Below are 22,238 nucleotides of genomic sequence, written 5' to 3'. Positions count from 1 at the left end.
TTCTCTCCTTTTCCTCTAATTTTTTTTTTAAATTTTTTGCTGCCCTGCTTGTCCTGTGCCTTCTTAAGATTCTTCAAGCGAGGAAGAATTCATTTATTGCTTTTATTTGTTTTATATATTGAGGACCAAAGTAAGACCTACTTAATTTTAAGAAGAGAAAGTGATGCAGTTATTACAGTAGTATACTATGATTCGTCCAGGCTGATTTCTTCCCATTCATTCCATTTTCCTGATTTCTGGAAATGATTTTTCTAAAAATGCAAATTTTATACTAGTTCCCTTAAAAAAGGATTTTAATCCTGGGGCTTTTCAAATGCCTAAAGGCAGAATCCAAACTCCTCTGTGAAGACTTTTCTCCAATACCTGTCTTCCAACCTGAATTTAATTTCCTCTGTATTTCTGTTATTTTTTATGTGTGTTAAATTAAACACATGCCCTTATGTATGAATGGGAGGGAATAATCTTTATCTTCCTATGCCTAAGAAGTTGTAAGGAATGCAGAAGAAGGTAGAGACAGGAAAAGGAGTTAGAATACTATGGTGTTAATCGTAGCAACAAAGTTATATTGATCAGAAGTAAGGGTTCAGCAAAAAGGTAATATAGATTGGAAAGAATTTGTCAACTTGCCATCGCCCAAAGGCGTCATCTTCAGACTTCTTGAACATGGAGCCGTCTCCACAAAGAAATTTGAGTACATGCCCTGATATATGTGTATTGATTTATAAATTACATACACGAAGTGATGAACTAATATGTATTATGAAACACAAAAATTAAGCGATGGGGCAAAACATAAAAATAAATTCTAATGTTTTCTTCAAATCTCAGTAGATGAGTGCACACTCCGCTGGTAGCCACTGACCTAAAGGATGGATCCCAAACTTCCTAGCACACACGATCTTTTGTGATCTGGCCTTTAGCCACCCCTCCAGCCCATCCATAACCAGTTCAAGCTACCTCCGTCCTCTTCTTTAACCCTCTCCAGTCTACAAATTAACTTATTTTTCAATGCTTTATCAACCAGTAAGATCCTAGTAGTTATTTTATATCTGTGTTTATGCATTTGCTCGGAGTGGCCACTGTCTGCATGGCAAACTCCTGTTGATACATCAGCCCCAGCTCCAATATTCTGTCTTCTGAAGCCTTCCCCAACATCCTCACCACCATTACCAGAATTGTGAAAGATGTTGCAAGGACACAGGCGAGGGGCTTTGGCTGAAAAGCATGAATCAAAATGATTAAAGGTGTGGAAACTGTTGTTATGAGAATACTGATACTTGGTCAAACACATAAATGGTTAAATATGAGATGGGACTGGCAAGTTTAAAGAAGTGACAGTTTGATTCATTCTCCTTTTATTGGTGTAAGGAAATTAAACAACTTATTTCATAATCAAATATATGTATGATAACTTGGAAGAGTTTTTGCCTGAATTGTAATGAATTCTATTTTTATACTTTTAGCTATGAAACATTTCAAACACATTAGCAGGCAAAGAATAATACATAACAAACACTGATATACCCATCACTAGAATTAAGCAGATGTTAACATTTTGCCTTGTTTCATTTTTTTTCTTTTCTGTTAGAAGAGAATTAAGTTACCAGGTATAAAGCTTTACCCCTCAATCCTTTCTCTGTCTCCCCAGAGATGACCACTGTAGAAAGGATTTTCGTGGCCACTTTTTTAGAAAATATGATATGCAGAGAGCCCAAGGTAATTTCTGCCAATAGTGTAAAAAAGGCATAGTTAACAGGAGAGAAAACAGATTCTGCATTAGTGTAAACCAATTATTGTGTATATGAAATCATGATTGGTTTGGGATTTTTCTTTTGCCACAGGTGATTTTAGAATAGGGGAACATGAATTCCAATTCAACTACTATTTACTGGTGGCTATACTTAGTTCTGGTCTTGGTTTCATCTTCAGTAAAAGGTAACCTGTTCGTGCAGAATTTTTTTTTTTAATTTTTTTTCAACGTTTTTTATTTATTTTTGGGACAGAGAGAGACAGAGCATGAACGGGGGAGGGGCAGAGAGAGAGGGAGACACAGAATCGGAAACAGGCTGCAGCCTCTGAGCCATCAGCGCAGAGCCCGACGCGGGGCTCGAACTCACAGACTGTGAGATCGTGACCTGGCTGAAGTCGGACGCTTAACTGACTGCGCCACCCAGGCGCCCCCGTGCAGAATTTTTTAAAGACTAAAACAGTTTTTTTTTTTTTTTTTAATTTTTTTTTTTCAACGTTTATTTATTTTTGGGACAGAGAGAGACAGAGCATGAATGGGGGAGGGGCAGAGAGAGAGGGAGACACAGAATCGGAAACAGGCTCCAGGCTCTGAGCCATCAGCCCAGAGCCTGACGTGGGGTTCGAGCTCACGGACCACGAGATTGTGACCTGGCTGAAGTCGGACGCTTAAATGACTGCACCACCCAGGCGCCCCAAGACTAAAACAGTTTTAAAAACACACATAAGCACTGGGGCGCCTGGCTGGCTCAGTAGGAAAAGCATGTGGCTCTTGATCTCAGAGTCATGAGTTTGAGCCCCATGTTGGGTGTAGAGATTACTTAAATAAACTTTAAAACATATGCACACCCACACACGTAAAAATAGCACAAGATAAATGCTTTAAAAGTAGTATCAATTATTATTACCAATTTAATTTTGTCCAGAATTCAAATTAGTCATGCTTGTTAGACTACAATATTTTTCAAGCCTTTCATGGTGTGTTATGCATAGGAAATATTTAATACTTTGGGGCAAACCAACAAAGCTGTTTGGGACTGGCCTGTAATACCTACTTCAAGGGCTCCAAGTGGCCCAGGCCATTCCATGAGATAAGGGGATTGATGGCTGTAGTGAGCAGGCATGCCAGTTGGGAAACCGCATCAGAGGATCAGGCTAGTAATGTAACTTGGTGGACTGGCCAACTTTTTACTGTCCTTTGCATGGTTAGAGACTACACCCCATCTGTGGAAAAGCTGCCTCACAAACGTGCCATTAGTTAAGAAAAGAATTCAGTAAAAAGACATAGATTTGCCTCACCTTTATTAGAAAAACAATTTCCTCTTGAAAAGTGGCATCATCTTCCTGGAACAACAAAATGAAAGTCTTGAAAGTGGAATTGTTGTTCCTAGGAAAGAACAAACTCTGGGTAGCACTTTACCATTTACAAAGTGCTTTTGAATGCATTTGTCACCTTGTGCACTCTTAACTACAACCCTGTGAGGCAGCTGAGAGATTGAGACGTGTCTGTTAAAGGTAATTGAAGGTTAAGTACCGATTTTCCAATTCAGTATTCTTTCTCAAGGTGATTGAGAGAATATCTCAGAAGTATGTTTTACCATTCTGCTATATTTCCCCAACAATGAGCTGAGGACATTAAAATTTTCACTAGTTTCAATTCCTAACAACCATATGCTTTAAAACCCGAGTTAAAATATACAAAATTCACACAGCTGCCTGTAGATCTGTCTCCAAGGTAAATCAAGGGAGAGGGTGCAGAAAGAGTAGTTTTGTGATCCCCCCCCCCCAACAAATTTCTAAACATAGTAATTTGGCTAGGATTAAAAAGAGAGAAACACGAGGTAATTTTTGTATTCAAGGCTAGGAAAAAGTGGTGCCTTTCAAAACAAAAGAGGGAAATTGAGTATGGGAAATGTACTTACTTGTTTTCTACTGCTGAGTAACAAATTTCTTCAAAATGCAGTAGAAACATGATCTCACAAATTTCTGAGGGTAGGAATCCGGGAGTGAATTAACTGGGTGTTACAGGCTGTCTCTTAAGGTAGTAGTAAAATGTTAGCCAACACTAGAATGCTCTGAACACTTGATGAGGCTGAAGGGTGCAGTTTCAGAAAGACTCATGTGGCCTTTAGCGGGGAAGCCTGTTTCTTGCCCAGTGGACATATTTCTGCAGGACTGCTTCTCACATGGCAGAGAAATTTTCCCAGAGAAAAACCATTGAATAGAGGGAGCAAGTACCTTTTATTACTTAGTCTTATTGCCCGTTGTCTCTTCTCCTTTTTTTTTTTTTTTTTTTTTTTTGTATTTCTTAGAAGCAAATCACTAACCCTAGCCCACACTCAAGGGGAAGGAAGTTAGGCTCCACCCCTTGAAAGGAATAGAAGTAAAGAATTTGGGGACATAGTTTAAAAACACACATTCTAAATTTGAGCAGATTCCGTTAATGTAGTCAGTGAAGACAAAATGTAGGATATTTAATATGAGAATTACCCTCAGAAATTAAAGCAAATGAGCTCACTTAGATACTGAACTCTTGGATTCAAAAAATCAAAGAACTTGGAAATCAGATTAAGTAAGTTTAATTGGACTTGATGTTTATATGAAGCAGTTAAATAATAAATGGGTTTATGTAATAAATACTGTAGTATTACCATATTTTCATGTTAATGGAACTTTAATATGATTGCTGTAGATTTCCAACTGATACCATACAGCGCTCAAAATGGATCAGGGCTGTTAATCGTGTGGACCCCCGAAGCAAAAAGATTTGGATCCCAGGACCAGGTGCTATACTATGTTCCAAACATTTTCAAGAAAGTGACTTTGAGTCATATGGCATAAGAAGAAAGCTGAAAAAAGGAGCTGTGCCTTCTGTTTCTCTATACAAGGTACTTAAATCTAGGTGTAAATAAAACTAAATTCTACAGAGCCTTTAAAAACCAAGATACCTCACATTATAGCTAGAATTTACAAAGATTTAAAAAAAAAATCCTAAATCTTAAAATAAATCCATTAATAGATTTTAAATGTGTAGAAAACTAGGTTTTTTGTTTTTTGTTTTTAATCTATATGTAATATTAGTAATTCTGCTTTGAAGTTTTTAAGGTATATCGATGCAAATCATTTTCTAGACCCACATAAAGATTACTAAATTGATCACAAAAAGTAACGAGTAGATGCCTTAGAATTCAGGCTTTTGTTTGACACAGTTTCCATAATACTTAGAAATTATGCCTTTTTCGGGCTCCTCCCAGTAATGTTTGATCTCGGCCAAAAATATACCTAATTGTTAGCATTGATATAGAGAGGTATCTATGGAAAATAGAGGGCTTTCTATGAATCAGTCACCAGGATTAGTGTTACGTTCTTAGGTTTCTTTTTTTATGTTATCCTTTTACCCCTTGGCCACATTGCTGTACGCACTCCTCGCTGCACAGTCTGCAGTAGTCCTCTAGCTGTTCTCTGCTGACGCTATCCTTGCCTCCTCTTATCCATTGAAATTTCCTTTCGATATTGTTTTCTCTCATTCCTGTATTCAGAAGAATGTCATTGGTGTCAAATCCAAACTCCTAAGCTCTAAGAGCTTCCTTTTAATTGTGCATTTCTAACTGCTCCAAATTCTCTTTTCAAACCACATGTACTAACTTCTGTATATGTGATAAATTGACTAACTTTCATGCTTTTGTAAAATCAATAATAGTTACTATTTATTGAGACCTACAGTGGTCTAGGCATTGTGCTAGGAGATTTACATAAATTATTCTATTGTATCCTTAAAACAACTCTGTATCATTACAGTTATACAAATGAGGAGATGAGGGATTGTAGAGGTTTAGTGACAGCTAATAAATGAGGGAGCCATGATTAAACCCAGATTAGTCTCAATTCCAAAGCCCATGCTCTGTCCACTATGCCTTCCTTTTTGCACAAATAATTTTCCTGTCCCCTCCATTAAATCATGTCATTGCTGTCTTAAAACACTGCTCAAAACTCATTTCCACGAAGCCTTCCCAAATTACCACCTTTCTGTTGTTACTTAAACCATTTCAGAAACTTTCAACGTCACATTAACTTTTGACATCAGGTTACTATTTCTTTTTTTTTTTTTTTAATTTTTTTTGTTTTCAACGTTTATTTTTGGGACAGAGAGAGACAGAGCATGAATGGGGGAGGGGCAGAGAGAGAGGGAGACACAGAATCGGAAACAGGCTCCAGGCTCTGAGCCATCAGCCCAGAGCCTGACGCGGGGCTCGAACTCACGGACCGCAAGATCGTGACCTGGCTGAAGTCGGACGCTTAACCGACTGCGCCACCCAGGCGCCCCCAGGTTACTATTTCTATATGGATGAAAAAAAAACCCCAAAAAACCTTAAACCCTGTTCACATTTTCCTATAAATACATTTGAAGAAATTAGAGATTATGACCTTTTTTTAAAACAACTCTCCACATTAAAGGTGAGTCCTTTGATTTAGTGGTATTTTTATAGACGGCCTTCTGTGTGATCATTTCAAAAATAACCTTAATTTTATATTTCTGTTGTAGGTTCTTCAAGGTGTACACCTTAAAGGTAAAGCAAAACAGAAAATCCTAAAACAGCCACTTCCTGATAATTCTCAAGAAGTTGCTACTGAGGACCACAACTACAGTTTAAAGAGACCTCTGACAATTGGTGCAGAGAAACTGGCTGAGGTGCAACAGATGCTACAAGTGTCCAAAAAAAGACTGGTTTCTGTGAAAAACTACAGGATGATCAAGAAGAGAAAGGGCTTACGACTAATTGATGCACTTGTCGAAGAGAAACTACTTTCTGAAGAAACAGAGTGTCTGCTACGAGCACAGTTTTCAGGTATGATGTTTCCCTTTTCTTTCTCCTTCTTTCTTTTTTTTTAAAGTTTCTTTTGAGAGAGAGAGTGCGCACATGCATATACACATGTGCGTGGGGAAGAGGCAGAGAGAGAGGAGACACAGAATCCCAAAGCAGGCTCTGTGCTGTGGTGTCAGCACAGAGCCCAATGTTGGGCTTGAGCTCATGAACCGTGAGACCATGATACCAAGAGTTAGATGCTTAACTGACTGAATCACCCATTGTTGCCCTGTGATGTTCCCTTTTCCTGAAATATCATTAAAGTATTTACTTCGCTGTTGCCTATGAAAACATGCTTTTAGCTGAGACCTGAGGTCTTAGGGTAAGCAAAAAGAAGGAAAAGTAATTGCCAAAATCCTTTTATGTATTTCCAGTTTTAAAAGTAATGTACTTATTATAGGAAAGGCAAAGAAATATATAATGATAAAAGTAACACATAATCCAACTACCCAGAGGTTAGATCATATGGCTTATACCATATACTGTACTTCTCATTTTTTAGAAAGCACTTACTCGCTTTACTGCAAATTCTTTTTAAACAATTTAAGTGCTTACATAATTTATCACCGAAGCGTTTTTGCAGTGGAGTTGAACCAGGTAATTTTCCAGTTCCCTTTGAGCTTGAAAATTCTTTGAGTCTCCATATATTATTTTCTAAAATATCCTATGGAAGATATACATGTCCATTGGAAAGACTACCTACTCTTTTCTTTGTGAACCAGCATATTTGAAGAGGGTCAGAATAAGTATAGCCAACTTACTCTTTGATGAAAGCCAGCAGAGATTTTTGGATTTACATCCTGGTAAAAAATAAGTATGTCTTGTTTCTAGAAAAGAGCAGGTACCTCCAAAGGAAGAGAATATTTTGTGTTTTTCCAGGAGGGGAACAGAGGTGTAATAAACAGGGATCCCCACCAGGAACAGAGGATTTTTTTTCCCCTCAAAGTAGGCAAGGTCATCTGTTCAATTTGAATAGCATCCTATTGCCGAAATTATTTCTTGTGTCTCATTTGTACCCTCAGATAAATAGTAACCAGGAAGCAAAATAAATAAATTGCTCATAATCCAGAGACTTAATTTTATCCAGTTATTTTATCTTCTTCCCTGTTTCTCTAAAATTCTCCACTTAGGCTGCCAGTGAATAATAAAACATAGTGATTCAAGTTGAAACTTTCTTCTTCCCTCTTTTGAGTGAAACGATCCAGGATGAGTAGGATAAATTGGTCAAGAGGTCCTAAGATTGGATATTAGCCTTTGAAACAAACTCAGTTAAACTGTGATGGTATTTGTATTTGTATTTTGATTGGCCACTGCTTTTTATATCCAAATGCTATGATCTGTACCTTAGAATGTTACTGTACACCTTCTTCATCACAAAGAATAAATAAATTTATTTTAACAGATTTTAAGTGGGAATTGTATAACTGGAGAGAAACAGCTGAGTACTCCACAGAAATGAAACAGTTTGCATGTACACTCTACTTGTGCAGTAGCAAAGTCTATGATTATGTAAGAAAGATTCTCAAGCTGCCTCATTCTTCCATCCTCAGGACGTAAGTGAATTACTTTTTAGATGCTAAATAAACAAGTATTTTATTATTTAATTGCATTTTATGTTTTGAAGCTATTCGTATTCAGACTCTCATTTATTAGTCTATTTGCTCTTTTTAAAAACTTCTAGTGGTATTTGCATATTATCACAACAGCAGATTTTCACCAACAAAATGAAGGTCTATAATCTGACAAATTTTTTGCATCTTCCAGACAGAGATATTCTCGGTGATAAAATTTGAATCTGAAAATATTGGGATTTCTAATATACTTCAGTAGTTTTAATATCTGACTATCCTAGAAAAATCTACAATAGTTCTAGATTGACACCATTGGTTTGAGGCTAAGGATAAAAATCTGCATTTTTGTTAAGCACTGTAGTTGATGCCCAGTGTGGGTTGTTCAGGGAGGAAATTTTGGTAAATAATTTTGTAGGATTTGTGGTCAAAATACACGGATATATTTATAATTCACTTAGTATGAAGCAAATAACTCAGTGACTTTACAGTAATGTCTTATAAAAGTAATGCTCAATTTTTACTGTTTTTTATCACTGGTTTTACAGATGTCTTTTTATTTTTATTTATTTATTTATTGAGCTTAAAAATGACAGAAATATATTGTCTCACACTTCTGGAGGCTAGAAGTCCAAAATCAAGGTATTAGCAGGTTTAGTTCCTTTGGAGGGCTGTGAGCGAGGGGTCTGTTCCAGGCCTCTCTCCTTAACTTGGTGGTCTTTCTCCTTGTGTATCCTTACATCATCTTCCCTTATGTATGTGTGCTTCTGTGCCCAAATTTCCTCTTTTTATGAGGACCAGTCTTAGGATTGGGATTCACCCTAATGACCTCGTTTTAATTTGATTACCTCTGTAAAGACTGTATCTCCAAATGAGGACACTCTGAGGTACTGCGAATTAGGATTCCAATATATCTTTTTTGAGGGACACAATTCAGCCCATAACAGTCACTTTCCTGATGCATAAGCCTCCCCATTACCTACAGACCAGAGGCTTGACTCCTTCCTGTGGTTTATTGAGCTTCCCGTGGTGCGGCCCCTGCTAAGCTCTGAGGCTCATCTCTGGCCTCCCTCCCTGCCCTTTAGCATTCCATGCTCCAATTGTAAGGTACTCCTTAATGGCCTCTTTTTGCCACCAGGACTTACTATTCCCTGTATGGGAATGCCCATTCTCTCTCTTTATTGGTCCTAGTGATTACTCCTCAGTCTTCAGGCTCAAATTAGAACTCCTTTCAGAAGCCTGGCTTGCTGTAAGTGCTCCTCTCACACACATAAGAACTGAATCATAGTTCTTTTTTTCTTTTAATGTTTGTTTATTTTTTTTTTTGAGGGAGGGGGGAGAGAGAGAGAGGGGTACAGAAGATCTGCACTTGATCTTAGCCAAAAGGCTGAGAAGCCATGAGAGGTACAGAGGATCTGAAGTGGGCTCTGTGCTAACAGCAGAGAATCTGATGCAAGGCTCAAACCCACGAACCATGAGATAACGATGTGAGCCGAAGTCGGATGCTTAACCGACTGAGCCACCCAGGCACCCCAGACCTGAATCATAGTTCTTAAAACACTGTCTTCCCCACTGGACCATGAGCTGCCCAAGTATAAGGTGCATCTGGTTTTTTGTTACACTACCACCGAACCCCCAACTCTGCATTGTACCTGAAGCATTAAATGGTCCCTTGATAAATATTTGTAGAAAGAAAGAATGCCTGAATGGTCATTTAGCATTTTGAGTAGATGGAAGGAGGAAATGCAGTGGACCTTAAGTCGCTTTCTGAAGAACAGTACTCCATTTAAATCAGTGCAGGTGGGACAGAGGCCAGCCAGGAGTAGCATCATCTCTCTCTCCTGGAAGGTACCTCTTGGTTTCTTATTACTTCAACTTTATTTATTTATTTATTTATTTATTTATTTATTTATTTATTTATTTATTTTAACGTTTATTTATTTTTGAGACAGAGAAAGACAGAGCATGAACGGGGGAGGGGCAGAGAGAGAGGGAGACAGAATCAGAAGCAGGCTCCAGGCTCTGAGCCATCAGCACAGAGCCCGACGCGGGGCTCGAACTCACAGACCGCGAGATCATGACCCGGGCTGAAGTCAGACACTTAACCAACTGAGCCACCCAGGCGCCCCTTTTTTTATTCTTTATTTTTTTTTTAATTTTTTTAAGTTTATTTATTTTTGAGACAGAGAGAGACAGAGCATGAATGGGGGAGGGGCAGAGAGAGAGGGAGACAATTATTACTTCAACTTTAAAACAGATTCAGGGGCTCTGAACTGGAGAAACTCTAAGAGAGCACATAGTCCACCATCCGCTGACCCCACCCATTTTAAAGAAGGGGGAAATTGAGGGCTGGTAGGCAGTAGGACCTTAATTATATAAGGGAACAAGAATTCCTGGCCCCCCAAACGTCCTTCTGGCTGGACTAAATCAAACTGACATGAAACTGATTAACAGGAGAAAATTAAATTTAATAGCTATACATACAGGGAATCCACATAGACATGGAAATTCCAAAGACAGACAAAAGAGGTATATATGTCATTCTGAACTAAGGAGATATGGGGATAGGGGTCTGGGATTTCAGAGGAAAGGCATGCACTTCACAGGGCAATAAGTGAAGCAGATGTTTGGTAATTAGATGTTTGCCCTACCATACATTTGGTTCACTTAGATAAAATCTATCTCTGTTAATAACTCTTATTCTGGGAAAGCCTCCCCAGTTTAGATTATTCTGTGTGGTTAGGAAGGGATAAAAGTTTCTCTTGAGCCTGCAGGGTCTCAAATGCCTTCAACTCAAAATAACCCACATGCCAGGTTATCTGGGAGGCTCAGTCGGTTAAACATCTGACTCTTGATTTCAGCTCTGGTCATGATCTCAGGGTTCACTTTGTGGGATCAAGCCCCACTTTGGCTTAGGCTCCATGCTGACAACACAGAGCCTGCTTGGGATTCTCTCCCTCCCTCTCTCTGCCCCCCTGCTCGTGGGCTCGCTCTCTCAAATAACAAATAATCCACATGCCAGAGCAGCACATTCTGGGGATCCTGTCCTGGACCCCTTCAATTATGATATTGTTGTTTTACATTTTGGGGAAAACATCTGTTTTATTTTCTAATGGAGATATAATTAATGTATAACACTTTATTTGTTTTGGGTGTATAACAGGTATCCAGTATTTGTATATATTACAAAAAGATCACCACACTGTCTAGTTAATATCCATTCCACGGTTAAAATTACTTTTTTCTTACAATGAGAACTTTCAAGATCTACTTTCTTAGCAACTTTCTTTTTTTATTTAAAAATTTTTTTTTACTGTTTTTTTTTTTTTTAATTTTTTTTTTTTCAACGTTTATTTATTTTTGGGACAGAGAGAGACAGAGCATGAACGGGGGAGGGGCAGAGAGAGAGGGAGACACAGAATTGGAAACAGGCTCCACAGGCTCCAGGCTCTGAGCCATCAGCCCAGAGCCTGACTCGGGGCTCGAACTCACGGACTGCGAGATTGTGACCTGGCTGAAGTCGGACGCTTAACCGACTGCGCCAACCAGGCGCCTTTTTTTTTTTTTTTTTTTTTTAAATAGTTCAGCAGGATACTTTTATTTATTTATTTAAATTTTTTTTTTCAACGTTTATTTATTTTTGGGACAGAGAGAGACAGAGCATGAACAGGGGAGGAGCAGAGAGAGAGGGAGACACAGAATCAGAAACAGGCTCCAGGCTCTGAGCCATCAGCCCAGAGCCCTACGCGGGGCTCGAACTCAGGGACCGCGAGATCGTGACCTGGCTGAAGTCGGACGCTTAACTGACTGCGCCACCCAGGCGCCCCAATGTTTATTTATTTTTGAGAGAGAGAGAGAGAGACAGACAGAAAGAGAGAGAGAGAGAGAGAGAGAGACACCACAAGCAGGGGAGGGACAGAGAGAGAGAGAGAGGGAGACACAGAATCTGAAATAGGCTCCAGGCTCTGAGCTGTCAGCACAGAGCCTGATGTGGGGCTTGATCTCTGCGAATGGTGAAATTATGACTTGAGCAGAAGTCAGACGCTTAACCGACTGAGCCACCCAGGTCCCCCTCTTAGCAACTTTAAAATGCATGATACAGTATTATTAACCATAGTCACAATGCTGTATATTACATCTTCTTTTTAAAAATGATTAACTTTCCTCCACATACTATTAAAGTAATACTAATAAAAAACTTGGAAGTGAGAGAAAAGAATGGAAAATTCATTAATTGTTTATCTACCTTATATGTCAACAATTATTAACATTTAGGGAATTTGCTTCCAGTCTTGTTTCTGTGCTTAGATTTGCTAGCTTTTTTTTTTTTTTTCCTTTTACATAGTTAATGATCTTTAATAGCTGCATAGTATCAGGTAGTTGTACCCCATTTATCCGGGGCATTCTCCAACTATTGGACATTTATATTGTTTCCGTTTTTGATTGTAGTGACCAGAAACATTTGGATAGTTGTGTATAGACTTATTCACTCTCTTCTATCATCTGATTTTACTATTTAGGCCAGATATTATTCTTATTTATAAATTTCTACTTTTTGCTAGGCAGGAGATGTTTTTATAGATACTGTGTAGATATATCCCCCTCTCTACCTTTTGTTAGTCAAATTTTCTCTTTACTGGTTTTAAAGCACTGCTTATGGATTTTGCCCTGTGGTTTGTGTGAGACATTTCTTCATTTCCTGTAGTTCTCCATTAACTTCTGGATTAAATAGTCTCTGGCAATTCCAGCTCACACTGATCTTTTCTCTCTTTATGTCCATTTTGTATTTTTGCTATGACGCTATCTATTTAGTATAATTTTAGTACTCAAAAAATTGTTTATTTCTTTGGGTACTTTGTCTGAAACTAAAATACCTTGTTTAATATGATAGTAATACATGCTTGTTATAAAACATTCAGACAATATGTAAGTATGTAAATACTGGAAAATGAAAAAGGTTTATAGACCTTTTCCAGACCATTCCCCTAATTCCCAAGATAACTGCTATTAGTAGTTTGGTATATATTCTCTCAGACATTAAAAAAATATATATCCACAAAATTTTCTGTTAATGTCTATCTATTACTCTCTTATATTGGAAGTATCTAGATTTTATCTTGATAGTTCTGAATAGTCAAACATATTCACATTTGATTACATTTCTACTTATTTTTTTATTAAAAAAGATATATCTTTTTAACACACCTCTGCTTATGTATTACATTTATAATCATTATAGTTAGTATTTATTTGGTAAATTTATTTATTGGTCAGGAGTGGCCAGTGAGGCAGGAGGAAAACCAGGAGATGTGATGGCCTGGAAGCCAAGTGTAGAAAGTATCTCAAGGAGATAGTCCACTCTGTCCCTGCTGCTGGGAGATCAAGTAAGAGGAGGACAAAATTGACCATTGGATTTTGCAAGATGGAGGTCATTGATAACATTGACAAAAGCAGTTGCAGTGGAGTGGTAGAGAGGTAGGCCTGGCCGAAGTGGGATCAAGGAAGACTGGAAGCCTAAGAAGCAGAAACAATGATTAAGCACTCCTTCAAGGAGTTTTGCTATGAAGGGAGCAGAGAAATGGGTCTGTGGGTAGAAAGGAGCATAGATGAAAGGGAGGGCACCTGTTGAGAGGGCACTTGTTCCAGCATGTTTGCATGCTTAAGAGAATGGTCTGGTAGAGAGGAGAACTGGTGGTGCATAAGAGAAGGGATAACTGTGGGGGATAATATCTAACACCATTGTGGAGAGAGGTTTAGCCTTAATTAGGAGTAGGGACAATTCATTCATTTAAACAGGAAGAGGCAGAGACACAGATTCAATAGGTTAGCAGATTTAGTGGTAGGAAAATGAGTTTTTATTGGATTCCTTCTGTTTTTCTCAGTGATATAAAGATAATAGCAGAGAATTGGGGAAGCAGAGATAAGTTTGGGGAGAGGGGTGCCTGGGTGGCTCAGTCGGTTAAGCATCCGACTCTTGGTTTCAGCTCAGGTCATGATCTCATGGTTTCATGAGTTCAAGCCCTGCCATCAGGCTCTGTGCTGGATTCTCCTTCCCTCCCTCTCTCTGTCCCTCTCCTGCTCACGCTGTCTCTCTCAAAAATAAATTTTAAAACTTTAAAAAAAGTTTGAGAAAAGAGACAATTTGAATAGTTGTTTTTCCTCCTGTGATGATGGAGAAACAGTTATATGGTAAACAATTAGATGATAACAGACCAAGCTAGACTCATTTTTTTTTTTTTTTCAACGTTTATTTAGTTTTGGGACAGAGAGGGACAGAGCATGAATGGGGGAGGGGCAGAGAGAGAGGGAGACACAGAATCGGAAACAGGCTCCAGGCTCTGAGCCATCAGCCCAGAGCCTGACGCGGGGCTCAAACTCACAGACCGCGAGATCGTGACCTGGCTGAAGTCGGACGCTTAACCGACTGCACCACCCAGGCGCCCCTAGACTCATATTTTTGAAAACCCTTGTTCAGTGAGACAGGTACCTGCTTCACTAATTTCAACTTGTCATATCTTTTTCTAATTATTAGCCACTATCAGTCACCTCTGTGATTTTCTTTGTGTTGATGTTGGATCTTTATCAGTTCTCTCTTGAATTCTCTATGTCTAGAACCTTCCCAGAGCTGTGCTTCTTATAATTCCAGTTCTTTGGGTCTTTAAGGTAGTTTGTTTTTACATATCTTTTGTAAGAATGTCATAACATCCTCAGCCTTCCTTATCATAACAGTGATATATATGGCATGATCTTAGTAGATTTTCTCTGTCTCTAATTTTCTATTTAGGTTTTCTTTGCGATTAATAAATTAGCTCCCTCTATAGGTAAGATGATGTGAGAGATTCAAAGGTAAACAAGACCATGGGAGGAGCTAAGAGTCTTTTTTTATTGTTGTTTTTTAATGTTATTTATTTTGGAAAAGAAAAAAGAGTGCCAGTGGAGCTAATAGTCTTAAAGAAAAACACTCCTCGGCACGATGGCTCTTCAGCCTTGTATTTTTTCAGGCAGAGTTTTAAGCCACCCAACTGACTCCTTATAATCACTCTATAACTAAGCTATTGTTCAATTTAAAATATCCTCTTGGGGCTCCTGGTTGGCTCAGTTGGTTAAACATCAACTCTTGATTTTGATTCAGGTCATGATCTCACAGTTGTGAGTTTGAGTCCCACTTCCGGCTCCGTGCTGCTGGTGCAGAGGCTGCTTGGGATTCTCTCCCTCCCTCCCTCTTTCCCTCTCTCTCTCTCTCAAAATAAATAAACAAGACATTAAAAAAATACCATTTAGATATCTATTTAAAAATCAAGCTCAAAGAACAAGCTTTTTTAAAAAGCCTATTTAAAATAAAAACTTTTAGGGGCGCCTGGGTGGCGCAGTCGGTTAAGCGTCCGACTTCAGCCAGGTCACGATCTCGTGGTCCGTGAGTTCGAGCCCCGCGTCGGGCTCTGGGCTGATGGCTCGGAGCCTGGAGCCTGTTTCCGATTCTGTGTCTCCCTCTCTCTCTGCCCCTCCCCCATTCATGCTCTGTCTCTCTCTGTCCCAAAAATAAATAAACGTTGAAAAAAAAAATTAAAAAAAAAAATAAAATAAAATAAAAACTTTTACAGGGCACCTGGGTGGCTCAGTTGGTTAAGCGTCCGACTTCAGCTCAGGTCACGATCTCACAGTCTGTGGGTTCGAGCCCCGCGTCAGGCTCTGTGCTGACAGCTCGGAGCCTGGAGCCTGCTTCAGATTCTGTGTCTCCCTCTCTCTCTGCCCCTTCCCCGCTCATGCTCTGTCTCTCTCTCAAAAATAAATAAAAACATTAAAAAAAATTTTTTTTTAAATAAAAACTTTTACATAGAGGCGTTAAGTAGTTTCATAATATACTGACTCCATGTGCAGCACAGCATCTTTGGTCTTCATTTGAGAGTCAATCCTAATGCAAGAAAAAAAATTAAACAATTAAAATTTGGAGACCCGTTTGCAAAGGACATTCAATATACTACTGGGCTGTAGCACCCTGGTGGGTAACCACTGTCCTATTTTCTCATTATCTTACTGTTTCATCCTATTTTTAAAAATATAAACAACTGATTAATACATTTGTCTCTTAAATAGGTTATAAGCAGCTTAAAATTGATGTCTTTTGCATGCTGTGTGTTTTTCAAACCCATTAGTGCATCTTGAAATCAATTCAGTGGGTCATAATTGGCATTATACACACACATATGTTACATATATGTGTGCATGGCACGTAATGAGGGTAAATTTCATTTATGGAACTTTTAGTTTGCGGCAAAGTATGTGGAAAGCACTGTCCTGAAATACTTAGGGCGAGGTACATTAAAATCTCAATCAGAGGCCTGCTGTCCAGGAAGTCCGGAATATAGCCCCCAAGTCAGAAATATAACATCCCAAAAAGTCATTTGAGTTACAGAAGTAAACTTTAGCTAAGATGAACACGTCAGTCTCTACTAGAGAATCCAATTTGTCTTATTTCAGATAGTTCTTAGACTTGGCTATTGTCTCTCCTGACCCTACAGCAAATTAGAGGTAAATTAGAACTGAGTGAAAAGGATTCTGAAGACAGCCACTAACAAGTAATTGGAAAGCATAACCAGTATGGAAAGGTCAGGGACACTGCAAAAGAACTCCTAAGGTAGTAGTGTATGTACTTTGTGCAGGGCAGACAGATGCAGATGCCTTCATTGTTCCTTGAGGGCACAATTTGACGTCACAAGGAGCGGTGAGAAAAGCACTGTCAGGACACCGGGAAAGTTGGGCTTCACACTTGTATGCAGCTAGCAGCACAGCAAGGGCTGTGCGGCTTCAGTTCTGCCTCTGTCCCCGTTTCCCAGTCTCTAAAATGAGGTAGATGTACTAGATGTTCTCAAAGTTTCCTTCCCCTTCAACCGTTTTCTCATTTCATTGAATTTACAGGTAAGACTGGTTTATGATCTAAACACGACAGTTATAACAAACTGGGTAATTGTTTTGTATATATCTTAAAGAAGTAGATGAGCAATGGTGTATTGAAATACTTACTCTGTGTCTAAGCTTCTCTGTTATCTTAGTATTTTATGGTAACTATTTGAATAGATGCTTGAAAATGTCCATAGAATTTGGCTACTTATATTTGGCTGTGTTTCTATAGGGATCTGAAGCAACTTAGCAGCAGTTAATGTATTTTTTCCTTTTTTTTTTTAATTTCTTCATTTAGTTTTTTATATATATATATATATATATTTTTTTTTTTTTTTTTTATATTTCCCAGATGGTTATCCAAATGCAAACCCAGTCCAGGCTTCAACAGCAACATTTTTTCTTTTCTTCAGCGAAGAGTAGAGAATGGAGACCAGCTCTACCAGTATTGTTCACTGATAATAAAAGGCGTATCTCTCAAGCAACAACTTCAGTGGGACCCCAGCAGTCACCATTTGCAAGGATTTATGGACTTTGGCCTCGGCATACTTGATGCTGATGAAACGCCCCTTGCATCCGAAACTATTTTGTTAATGGCCGTGGGTATTTCTGGTCACTGGAGAACGCCTCTTGGTTATTTTTTTGTTAACAGGGCATCTGGATATTTGCAGGCTCAGCTGCTTCGTCTTACCATTGGCAAACTAAGTGACATAGGGATCACAGTTTTGGCCGTCACCTCTGATGCTACAGCTCACAGCGTTCAGATGGCAAAAGCGTTGGGAATACATATTGACGGAGACAACATGAAGTGTACATTTCAGCATCCCTCATCTTCTAGTCAACAGATTGCATACTTCTTTGATTCTTGCCACTTGCTCAGATTAATAAGAAATGCATTTCAGAATTTTCAAAGCATTCAGTTTATTAATGGCACGGCACATTGGCAGCACCTTGTAGACTTAGTAGCCCTGGGGGACCAGGAATTAGCAAACATAGAAAGACTCCCAAGAAAACTTGCAAATTTGAAAAACCACGTGCTGAAGACGAACTGTGCTGCCCAACTGTTCAGTGAGAGTGTGGCCAGCGCGTTGGAGTGCTTGCTATCGTTAGGCCTGCCTCCTTTTCAAAACTGTATTGGTACCGTCCATTTTTTACGCTTAATTAACAACCTGTTTGACATTTTTAATAGTAGGAACTGTTATGGAAAGGGACTTAAAGGACCTCTACTGCCTGAAACTTATAGTAAAATTAATCGCGTGTTAATTGAAGCCAAGACGATCTTTGTTACATTATCTGACGCTAGCAATAATCAAATAATTAAAGGTAAGCGAAAACTAGGATTCCTGGGATTTTTGCTTAATGCTGAGAGCCTAAAATGGCTCTATCAGAATTACGTTTTCCCAAAGGTCATGCCTTTTCCATATCTTCTGACTTATAAATTCAGTCAAGATCATCTGGAATTATTTCTCAAGATGCTTAGACAGGTATTAGTAACCGGTTCTAACCCTACCTGTATGGCATTCCAGAAAGCTTACCATAATTTGGAGACCAGATACAGATCACAAGACGAAGCCTTTCTAAGTGAAGTAAGCATCCTTGACATTTCAATTGCTCGAAGGACAGACTTGGCCCTTTGGACCGTTCAGCGTCAGTATGGCGTCAGCGGCATAAAGACTCTTTTTCACAAAGAGGATATTTGCCGAGACTGGTCTAATTGTTCGCTAAGTGAGGCGTTACTAGATCTGTCAGATCACAGGCAAAAACTCATCTGTTGTGCCAGTTATGTTGCAAATAAGTTATCAGCTCTTTTAACTTGTGAGGAGTGCATCAGTGCACTGTATGCATCAGATCTCAAGGTTGCTAAAATTGGGTCACTGTTGTGTGTTAAAAAGAAGAATGGTTTACATTTCCCTTCACAAAGTCTTTGTCAAGTCATAAATATTTGTGAGCGAGTTGTAAGAACCCATTCAAGAATGACAGTCTATGAACTACTTCCTAAACAGAGAGAATTGTATCTTCAGCAGAAAATATTATGTGAGCTTTCTGGGCATATTTATCTTTTTGTAGATTTAGATGAGCATCTCTTTGACGGAGAAGTGTGTGCCATCAATCACTTTGTAAAGTTACTAAAGGATATAATAATCTGTTTCTTAAAGATCAGAGGTAAAGATGCAGCTCAGTACCCTTTAAAACACCATTCAGAAAGAACTGAAATGAAAACTTTGCCAAGAATACACTGGTCATCATTACAGGATTACAGATGTTCAAGTTTTGCTAATACCAATAAATGCAGGCATTTGTTAAGTAATGATGGATATCCATTCAAATGAGGGACCTAAAATATATTAAAATTTTCATGAAAAATTATTGGTCAACATTTAAAGTTCAACCTACCATATTTTATAAATTGACCATTCTGCACAGTTGACAAGTTTGTAATACTAGGATTTCTAATTATGCGTATTATAAAATCTGCTTGTACTTGGTATGGTTTGCAACATTTCAGTTACTCGGAATGTAGAACGCAGTTAAGTCAGTAGGAACAGACCAGCCAACAGATGCTGCCTTTGAATATACTACTATAAGACTGAGTAGTGAGACTGGACATACTTTTTAACTTGTTCAGTCTACTTTAAAACAAGAGAGAATAACAACAACTAAGAGTCATTAAAACATTGACTTCTTTTATAAATAGATTACATTCCCTAAAAGAGCTTTGGTTTACAGCTCTTAAGAATGTTGACAGGAAAAAAAAAAAAAAAAAGAAAAAGGAATATAAAACCTTGGATGTAATTTTTACTTACATGTGAAAATCTAGATGTGGTTTGAAAATTAGGCTGAGTTAAAATATCAAATACCACAAAATCCCTTTGCCAGGGTACCCTAAAATGGAAATACTTAGGCTTTATCGGGCAGAAGGTAAGCACATGTGCCATGAGATGGTTCCGTGTGCTGCAGCGAAGTTGGGGAATGTAGTCTGAGAAGTAAATAGGGGATGTCATTTTCACAATCCATTGCCCTTGGACTTCAAAATACTACTTTTGAATAATAGAGTGGATACTTACTTGACTCCACTGGAAGAGCCTAATGCTCATCAGAGAATGAGGAGAAGCCTTATTTCAAGCTCTTCTGAAGTGTCCTTGTGTTTTGCAGGGAGGCTGAAATATATTTTCAGTATTGAATGAATAAAGGGACTTCACACCATCCAATTAATAAATTAGAAAAAGATGGGCAGTTGAGACAGTGGTTATGAAAATATTTGTCTTAATTATATGATTAGTTTTTTCAGAAATTTAGGAGAAGCTTAAATGATCTGAAGATGGAAACATACCTAAGGACAATTTTCTCCATTCTGTCACACCCAGACTTGAAAAGATGAGTAGAAAAACATAGGTATATGTTGTACTTTCACATATGAGGAGTGTTTTAAATGGATAAAAGAAGAAACAAGCGCATGATTCCCCTATTTGTGTAAAACATCTACTCTTTGTATGTGAATAGTCATGAAGTATAATTAATATGAAAACTTAAAATTGCAAAAGATTAATGACTAGACAAAACTTGAGTTTTATTAACTGAAATTCTCCTTAAATTATATATTTTGATATATTTGTTTTGTTCTACCTCAAACAAAGGTTTAAGTTTGGAGATGTAACCAGAGTTGTACTAAATTTTATGTAAGAGCTATCGCTGAGAAGTCTCAATAGTGTGGGTTGTATTTGCAATAGAATTTTAGATACACCAGGATGAATCTTATTTAAAAGAATCCTGCTTGTAAATCACCACCTTTAACTTATTGCTTATATAAATCCAAGTTTTGTCCAGATCTTTACTTAAAACTAGGTTTATATCTGTAGGTGTCTCATGTTCTTTGCTGTTGCATTTTACTAATGTACTAGTATATTCTGTAGTTTAATTAGTGTTTTGCACTATTTGAGTGCTGGATAAATTGGACAAATATTGACAACAGGAATATTTCCTTTACTGCCTTTTTAAAAATTTTTTTAACATTTTTATTCATTTTTGAGAGACAGACTGTGAGCAGGGAGGGGCAGAGAGAGGGAGGGAGACACAGAATCCAAAGTAGGCTCCAGGCTCTGAGCTGTCAGCACAGAGCCCGACGCAGGGCCTGAACCCATGAACTGTAAGATCGTGACCTGAGCTGAAGTCCGACCCTTAACTGACTGAACCACCCAGGCACCCCTCCTTCACTGCCTTTAACAGTTAATTGCTCTTGCCTTAGTGAAAGTATTTCTTTTTTTTTTTTTTAATTTTTTTTTTAACGTTTTATTTATTTTTGAGACAGAGAGAGACAGAGCATGAATGGGGGAGGGTCAGAGAGAGGGAGACACAGAATCTGAAACAGGCTCCAGGCTCTGAGCCATCAGCCCAGAGCCCGACGCGGGGCTCGAACTCACGGACCTCGAGATCGTGACCTGAGCCGAAGTCGGACGCTTAACCGACTGAGCCACCCAGGCGCCCCTTAGTGAAAGTATTTCAAGTCTGATATCAAGTTTACTTAACATGATATGCTTTATGGTGAATTTTTAAAATAAATTATTCATATTTGATGAGGGTAATATACTTTATAATTTCCACTTAGCACCTTTGTCCTTTTTTCGTCAGAGAAAAACATTCTCTTTAGAAATTTATCCTTCCTACATTTCAACACATAGAGCAGGAACAACTGGATATCCACATGCAAAAGTATTAACTCTAAATGGGTCAAAGACCTAAATGTAATAGGTAAAAATATAAAACTCTTAGAAGAAAAGAGAGCAAATCTTTGAGACTTAGATTAGGCAATAGTTTCTTAAATATGACACCAAAAACATGAACAACAAAAAATAAATTGGACTTCACCAAAAAAAACTACAAAAAAACTTTTACTTCGGAGGACACTGTCAAGAGACAACCCACAGAATGGGAGAAAATTTTTACTACTCACACATCTGATAAAGGACTTGTATCTAGGATATACAAAGAACTCCTATAACTCAATAATGAAGGACAAATAACCCAGTTTGAAAAATGGGTAAAGAATGTAAATAGACACTCTTCAGAGGAGATAATACAAATGGCCTATAAAAACATGAATATGTGCCCAACATCATAAACCATCTGGGAAATGCAAATCAAAACCACACTGAGGTATCACTTT

The sequence above is a fragment of the Prionailurus viverrinus genome, chromosome B1, assembly GCF_022837055.1.
Source record: "Prionailurus viverrinus isolate Anna chromosome B1, UM_Priviv_1.0, whole genome shotgun sequence".
Taxonomy (NCBI): domain Eukaryota; kingdom Metazoa; phylum Chordata; class Mammalia; order Carnivora; family Felidae; genus Prionailurus; species Prionailurus viverrinus.
The sequence above is the reverse complement of the archived record's forward strand: the minus strand, read 5'-3'. Positions refer to the sequence as shown.